The sequence below is a fragment of the Orbicella faveolata genome, unplaced genomic scaffold, assembly GCF_042242905.1.
Source record: "Orbicella faveolata isolate gen_17 unplaced genomic scaffold, um_ofav_v1 contig_13, whole genome shotgun sequence".
NCBI lineage: Eukaryota > Metazoa > Cnidaria > Anthozoa > Scleractinia > Merulinidae > Orbicella > Orbicella faveolata.
This window is the reverse complement of record NW_028301540.1, coordinates 8,103,733-8,112,500: the sequence shown is the minus strand read 5'-3', so window position 1 is coordinate 8,112,500 and position 8,768 is coordinate 8,103,733.

The following is an 8,768-nucleotide window of genomic DNA, read 5'->3' as shown; positions in this document are numbered from 1 at the left end:
TCCTACCAAAGAGAAATGTCGTCTATGAGAGGTATGTCTTTAACTCTTGCATTCAAGTACCCGAAGAAACTGTTGATTGCTATGTCAATAGATTAAGAAAACTCGCAGCATCGTGTCAGTTTGGAGCACTTGCAGAAGAAATGATACGTGACAGGCTAGTTATTGGAATACAAGATAAGGGTACAAAAGCTAGATTGCTCAGAGAGAAAGATTTGTCTTTGGATAAAGCTCTTGACATGTGTAAATCAAGTGAAATAACGAATAAGCAGCTAAAGTCGATTCAAAAGGATGAGAAACAAAACAATGAGGAACTGAACTTAGTTCATGTGAAGTGTAAACCGATGCAAGGCAAGATGCCTTCTCATCCGAAGAAACCACCAAATCCAAAGAAACCTGACAAAAAATGGAAATGTAAATATTGTGGCCAACAAAAGAAGCATGCCAAGCAGACAGAATGTCCAGCTTATGGTCAACAATGTCGCAATTGTAAAAGAATGAACCACTTCGCCAAAGTGTGTCAGGCAGGCAAAGAGAAGGTTCATGTCGCTGAAGTGGCAGAAGGTTACGAGTCTGAGGAATCATTATTGAAGATAGAAGAAATTACTGCAATTAATGGTAGTGGTAAACAGTTGACATCCAGTATTACCTTTGTGATAGAAGAGCAGTACAAAGAGCAACTAGTATGTCAGTTGGACACTGGTGCAACTTGTAATGTGATCAGTCACAGAAATTTAGTTCAGCTGTTGCAGAATGGTGATCCCCCCTTGTCTAAGTCCAATGCCCAGCTAAAGCTATTTGATGGTAGCTTGATGAAGCCTGTAGGTGAGACCACACTCACAGCAGAGAGAAGGGGCAAGCGTCTGGACCTGAGATTCCAAGTTGTTGAGAGTTCTAACAAACCCCTCTTATCGGCTGAGGCTTGTGAGCAGTTGGGACTTCTCAAAGTGGATATAGATCCTGAAGAGTCCATTCATGTCCTGAAAAGCAGTAGTAACCTGACCAGAGATCAGATTCTTGTTCAGTACAAAGATGTTTTTGAAGGGTTAGGCCATATTGGTGATACAACCATTATCACAGACCCCAGCGTAAAACCAGTGCAGCATTCTCCGCGCCGAGTGCCAGTTCCCCTGCGTGATAAGGTCAAGGCCAAACTTGATGATCTGGAAAGGAAAGGAATCGTGGAGAAAGTCACAGCACCGACCGACTGGATTAGCAGTATGGTGGTTGTCGCAACACCAAATAAGATTAGGATTTGTTTGGATCCTAAAGATCTTAACAAGGCAGTCATCCGTCCAAAGTACCAAATGCCTACTCTAGATGAGTTGTTGCCCAAGCTTAGCAATGCCAAGGTGTTTAGTACCTTAGATTCTAAAGATGGGTTTTACCAGGTTGGATTAGATGAGAGCAGCAGTCTCAAGACAACATTCTGGACTCCCTTTGGGCGTTACAAGTATTTGAGGCTACCCTTTGGTATCAACCTGGCTCCAGAAGAGTTCGAATGCAAATTGCATGAGAAGCTTGATAGTCTTCCCGGTGTAGAAGTGATAAGAGATGACATATTGGTCATGGGCTATGGAGAGAATGATGAAGAAGCAAATCGAAATCATGATGAGAACTTGATTCATCTGCTAGAGCAAGCTCGAAAAGCCAATCTGCGTCTAAACAGCAGCAAGTTGAACCTCAAGAAGTCTGAAGTCAGATTCATGGGACACTTGATCACCAAAGATGGGTTACAGCCAGATCCTGAGAAAGTGAAGGCAGTTCAGGAAATGCCGAGGCCTACATCCAAGAAGGAACTCCTGAGTCTCTTAGGATTCGTTAATTACTTGGCAAAGTTTCTCCCTAGGTTATCAGAGGTCGCCCAGCCACTGAGAGAGATGACAGCAAAGGATGCAAAGTTCATCTGGTCCCAGCATCATGAGACAGCATTCCAGGAAGTGCGAGAGCTTGTAGTCAAACACCCTGTGCTCAAGTATTATGACCTTCAAGAAGAAGTCACAGTGCAATGTGATGCGAGTGAATACGAGTTAGGAGCAGCTTTATTACAAAACGGCCAGCCAGTTGCTTTTGCTTCACGGTCCCTATCACAGACTGAGAGGCAATACGCTCAAATCGAGAAAGAGTGTTTAGCGATTGTCTTCTCCTGCGAAAGGTTCAGTCAATACCTCGCCGGTCGTAAAAAGATAACGGTTGAGTCAGATCACAAACCCTTACAGTCCATTTTCCAGAAGTCAATCCTCTCTGCTCCATGTCGACTACAAAGAATGATGTTGAGGCTACAGCGCTTTAACCTAGAGGTTAAGTACAAGCCAGGTGCACAGATGTATGTTGCCGATCACTTGTCTCGAGCCTCGCTTGCTGTCAAGAAGGAGATGACAGACAACTTTCAAGTTTTCGCTCTTGAACTTGAAACACTTACTCCCTTTGATTCCATCAAAGTGGCTCCAGAAAGGTTAACTCAGCTGCAGAAGTGCACAGCACAAGACCTCGTCTTAGAGAGCCTGAAGACCACTGTTCTAACAGGATGGCCTGAGAGAAGAGAGCAATGCCCAGTACAAGTTCGTGACTACTGGAACTATAGAGAAGAGATTTCACTCCACAATGGTATTCTATTTAAGAGTCAGAGAGTGATTGTCCCCAAAGCCATGAGGCCAGAGATGCTCTCAAGAATTCATTCAAGCCATCAAGGAGTCGCATCATGTCTAAGAAAGGCCAAAGACATAGTGTTCTGGCCTGGAATGAATTCAGAAGTCAAAGCCCTGGTTGAGAGATGTGCTGTCTGTGCCGAGTTTCAGGCTAGGAATGCTAGTCAGCCAATGCAGTCTCATCAACTTCCAGACAGACCTTGGAGTAAAGTGGCTACAGATTTGTTCACTGTTAGTGGAAAGAATTACCTCACAGTCGTTGACTATTACTCAGATTTTGTAGAAGTTAGTGAACTTGAAGATACCACCTCACGTGCAGTTATACAAGTACTCAAAGAACAATTCAGTAGACATGGAATCCCGGACACTGTTGTCTCAGACAACGGATCACAGTACAGCAGTCAAGAATTTCACGAGTTCTCACTCAGCTGGGAATTTAACCATGTGACATCATCACCACACTACCCAAAGTCAAATGGGAAAGCAGAGTCTTCAGTGAAGACAGTTAAACTGCTATTTAAGAAAGCGGACCGAGATGGGAAAGATCCATGGCTATCGCTACTAGACTACAGGAACACACCTACTGAAGGTATAGGTGACAGCCCCGCCCAGAGGCTTATGTCGCGCCGAACACGAACTCTCTTACCAACACCGTCAAGCCTTCTCCGTCCCAAAGTAAGCGCACATTCTACAGAGAAATTAGAGCGGAAAAGGCAAAAGGCGAAGTTCTACCATGACCGTCATGTGAAGCAGTTACCTGAATTAGAGATTGGACAAGAAGTCAGAAGTGCACCCCTGCGAAAGAACCAAACGTGGAAACCAGCTACTTGTGTCGAGAAACTGTCAGACAGGTCATATGTAGTCCAAGCAGGCAGTGAGACCCTCCGAAGAAACAGGCAGTTTCTGAGACCTGCAGCAGAATCCTCGACACCAGAAAAGCAAAGCACCAAGGTTAGCTCACATGAGTCAGGAGTAGATCACAAGGAGATACCTAGAGTACCTGAGTTACCTGCTATACCTACTAGGCCTGACAAAGATTCCTTGAATGAAACTGTTGCTGAAGAGACTAATGTTCCATTATTAGCACCTCAGAAGACAAGAACCCGGACTGTTCGTCCCCCTTCAAGATTTAACGATTTTGACATGAAGCGTTAAGCAAAGGCTAGACTTTGAACACTTTAAGTTTGTTTTAGCAAGCTCGGATAAACTGATTTAGTTTGACATAGAACACTTTCAGAAACAAAGTGGATTTGTGTAAGTTTGTTTTAGGCTAGTTTTTGCCAGATATTTGTTTATTAGTTTTTCTTTTTTTAAAGAAAGGGAGATGTTACGTATATGGTTTGTCTTACCATATTTGGAGTAAACATGTGCGTTCTAGTTCTATGTAGCTTACATGAAGTACGCATTAAAACGAGTTGAGTTGCATTGCAAATGGCGTCTTGTCGTGCCATCCGTAACAGCCGCATTAAAGATTGTTACCTTCATGGATATGGTTGCATAATAATGCAATTGAATGTTAGTTCTCATGCAAATTGCGTTATTGAAAGTCTTTTGTTGAAAATTGAATGTCCTTAAGTGTAAATGATTGTCGTTTCGTGACAACGAATTTTTTTTCGACCAAAATAAAAATACATTTACAGTCAATGAATGCCAAATGAACGTATTGTTTTTCTTTCGATGATTTTGAATGTTAATGCATATGTAAATGTTTTTCTTGAACGTTCCTTACGCGCAAATGAAGGTCATATTGGTGTTAATGAGAGTTTAATGACCACAGTGAAAGAAATTTGGACAGAAATGAATGTTTATTGTCTGTAAATGAACAGCAAAAGGTGTATAAGGTTCCAGCGAATTTTTATTTTTCAGAAATTCGCGAAAATTTGAAAGCGCGGTCAAAGTGCGGTCTTTCGTGTAATAAAATGACCGAAATAAGGTGCGAGGACGAAGCGCTGCTAAAGTCTTAAAATAAATTAAATTGACTTCAAACTTCACACAAATGTGGAACAACCACTCTAATTTATTCCTCGTTTTAAACTAATCTCATATATGTTGATATAGTGGTTTTCCAAACCATTTTAAAAACACCTATGAAGCGTGTGAAAAATAATGGCAAAATATAGGTCATGTTTAACAGCGTAAAAATGCATCTGGTACCTCACTTTCCGATTATTTTACTTTACAGCCTTAAAATATCATTATTAGACATATACCATGCCAAGTTTCATGCTCGAACTCGCAGTATTTCCCTTTTGAGAAAAACGAAACTCTATGTCAATGTGTTGGGCGCAAATAACACAACAATTATACACGAACAAGAGACAAATCAATTTCAATAGCGAAAGTAAAAGGCTATCATTAATCAACCAATTCAATCAATTAATCAATTCACTGCTATCAGTAGAAACATAATGTCCACATAATGTCCACTACATAAAAACTGTTTTCAGACGTTTTCGATCGAAACATTCCGCGTTAACTTTGTTTAATTTCCTGTCCGCCGTCATGTCTAGTTTGTCATCACGTGTATTTCCTTTATGTAAACAACACTGTGAATGGTTCTCATAACAAACGCACAGACGTTTCCTGGAACCTCGATGTTTTCAATTCACCAAAACGCTTTAAGTTCGTTAAGACACAATAATGGGTCAACTTAGAATGCTGTTGAATATCTTGTAGGAAATCAAAATCGCGCCCTTATTGCAACTGCTAAACAGCCGATCTCCGTTCAAGTTCAAGAAGTCGAGAGGTTAATTCGGCAATGTATCACCGGTACAACAACAAAATCAAAGCGAGGTCATCAAAAGTGTAAGTTTAAAAGGGAAGTGGCAAGTTCGAAATAAATTTCGCCTATATAAATTGGAAACGAGAAGTGAAACGGTCTGACTCGAAACAAATAAACGAAATATTAATACGACTAATTTAATCCGAAAATGTTACATAAAACATACCTAAAAGCCGTCGATTCCCCTCAATAGCACTCCACATTGCCTTAAAGAGGCCACGCTTTCTGCTGTAAGAATCAGGGGCCTCATGAATCTGTTTTTATTATATCGGCAACCATGCTGCGTGGCTGATATTCGAGACTCAGTAAAAGTTGTCACACAACCGTACGAGCAGCCCAGTCACGCTTTCACTGCTTTCGCGTAAATGTTGAACATTTCGTAATTACAAGTTTAAAGCAGTGACAGTAGATTGAAATGCGCTTTTTAAAGCTGTCCTATCCAGAAGCAATAATTTCTTGTTCTTGAATGGCTTTTAGTTGTAGCTACAGTCGGGGACGGGGGGGGGGGGGGGTGCTTCCGGAAATCTCGAATATCTGTATGCCGTGGAAGATTAAGTGGTCTCCAGCTCTTAACGCCAACACTGAAACACCAGATGATTCTCGAAGTATCACAGGGATCACTAAGCTAAATAATTTTGAGTTTAGCTCCGCTGAGTCAGTTACCTGTTGGCGCGCATATTTCATTGACCGTGGACAGGTGGAAAAACAGTTAAACCGGAAAAGCCTGTGGCACATTGTAATTCAGCGTTGTCCAACACGCAATCGGTCTGGTTGTAATGCTAATCGCATTTCATAGAGTCTCAAGTTTTCTTTCGACACATACTCACATACTGGGGTGGTGACATACTACTAGATGGGCGTGGCCGGGAGCCAGGAGTCAAGTCAGTCAACTCGCAAAGCTTAACCGAGAAGAGTGATAGTGAACCACTGGTGGAAGGACTGCAGATTGTCCCTACGCCTTACCCTAATAGGTCTCTGTGTTATTCTAATGAACTGATGCTGTTGCAATGATACTATTTAGCTTTATGAACATGCTAATGGTAAATGTTTTCTTTTGCAGTATAAAAGAATCAGTATAAAAGTTGATAAAGGCCAATTAATCGCTGCAGCGAATTTGGAAAGGGTGACTATTCCAACCTCGTTCCCAGAGTCTCTCATCTTACCACCCCCTCGTTCCCAAATTCGTTCGGAACGAGGTTGAGACGATTCGGCCGTTAGTTTTTCCTCTAAAGGATCTCCCTCCTCTACTCCGTCTCACTCTCTACAAAAATTTGACGATCCTTCCCCCCCCCCCCCCGGCTAGACATGTTTGCTCAATATCGAAGAAGACAAACATCGACAGTTCCTAAGAATACTTCCGGCAAGTGCAGTTGTTAGTAAAATACTTCACAAGCGCTGAGTATGGAGCTATTCCGCGCACGAATGGGAGAGGTGTATCTAATCCCATGTCTTCGCACCCGCACCGTAGCATAGCAAGTTTCAGGTTCTTTAGGCCACCCTCCATCGCCAAGGCACAGGGGTCTTGCTGGTCGTATACCAAAGGATGCTGGAGCTGAAGTATTTCTACAACTTCCTTTACCTGACTAAAATTGCTCTCCTCTTCAGATGACTGAACATGCATCTCTTCAGGATCACTTTGGTAAGAGAAAAACTAGCAGCTGAAAAAGACGAATATTATAAGGGTCACGGGCTCTGCACATTTCCCGCGCCACCATTTCGGCGTCTAGCTTTCGGCCTGTCGTTTGACCAACGCAGAATTTTGCCATAAGATACGATTGCTGCTTGTCATTGGCTGCCCTGAGAGCCTAACCCTCTTTTAAAGCAACAAGGACTTCTTGGTGACCTACTGTGGCTTTGAGTTAAGCGCCAACGCTTGCTCCAAGCAGGGTTTGTAGCACATTTTGGCTAAGTCCATAAGGGAATGTCTCTCCAGGGACTGAGTACGTTTCTCCAGTGAGAAGTGCCTCTCTAAAGTAGACAACCTATGAAAAACACGAATGCAGCTGCCTTGAAGACATTAATACACCCTGTCGTACATGGTTACTATCCATGGAAACATCAGCAGACGCTAACTCGGTCACAACCGTTGATACTGGTACTGATGTTGAGGTCGCAGTGTTCGTACCTCTTTACAAAATGACCTAAAGTCTCCTTCAGAGAACGAGGCTTCCAGTAGAAATAAACAAAGAGCGATGTCTGACTAAATTGCAAAAGAAACCCCTGACCATTAGCATGTTCATAAAGCTAAATAGTATCATCGTAACAGCATCAGTTCATTAGAATAACACAGAGGCCTATTAAGGTAACGCGTAGGGACAATCTGCAGTCTTTCTTTCAGTCTTTCTTTGTGAGCCCAGACTCATAAGAACACGCTTTAAACTACAGTCAGTACATTGTGTCGGACACAAATAAACGTTTTGAGTTTGATTCAGACAGAAAGCTGAATGCTTGATTAAAAAATTAAACCAAATGTCTTGACGTGGTTACCGACTGCAAAATAGAAAAGACCACAGTGTATCTGCTATTTTTCTTATTTATTCAATTTTCAGCAATAGAAATTAGATCAGTCTTTTCTCACGCAAAGCTTATGATTAGCTGATTACAATGACTGGAAAAAAAATTGGGGTGCCCGTGCTCGTTGGTGAGCTAGAGCCATTTTTCAACTGACAGAGCTCAATATCAAGGCAAATCCGTGATGTTTTCAATATAGTGAGGTGGCTTAGGGTGATTTTAAGACTAAATCGTTACAGAGTGGAGGAAAGCATGAAATTTGGCACAAAGAATCTTGATGGTATAAGAAACAAATTTAGCCTGGGTGCCACGTGGTTCGATGATCCGGGGGGGAAGACACGTCATTTGAATTCTCGATAAGCTTCATTAGCATGAAAACGAGGCTGATAAATCAATCCATAGCTTTTATGCTTTTGATCACCAAATTAAACCAAAATACGTCAACAGCTTGTAAATTAGGTCGTATGGTTCACTTAGATAGCCTTAACGTGTTTATGTCAATTGAAAATAGCATGTTTCTTGCTTTTCCGCTCATGTTGAGTGATCTGACTTCAGAGCATGCAGTTGAGTTTGAAATCGTTTTTTTTTTTTTTTTTAATATAGTTTTACTTTGGTTTTTCATTAAGCGAATAAGAAACTGAGGAAATAGAAAAATATACAATCGCTGCCACGTATGCAAAGGATAATACACAACCGGTACCAAGCGCGGAAAAATATGCAAAAGGCGCCAAACACGGGAAACGCGAGTCCAGGAATTCAGTTGAGGATCAGTTTTGGTTTTATGTTGAAAGTGTGATCTGTAAACAACCTTTAATCATGCGCTAACTTCG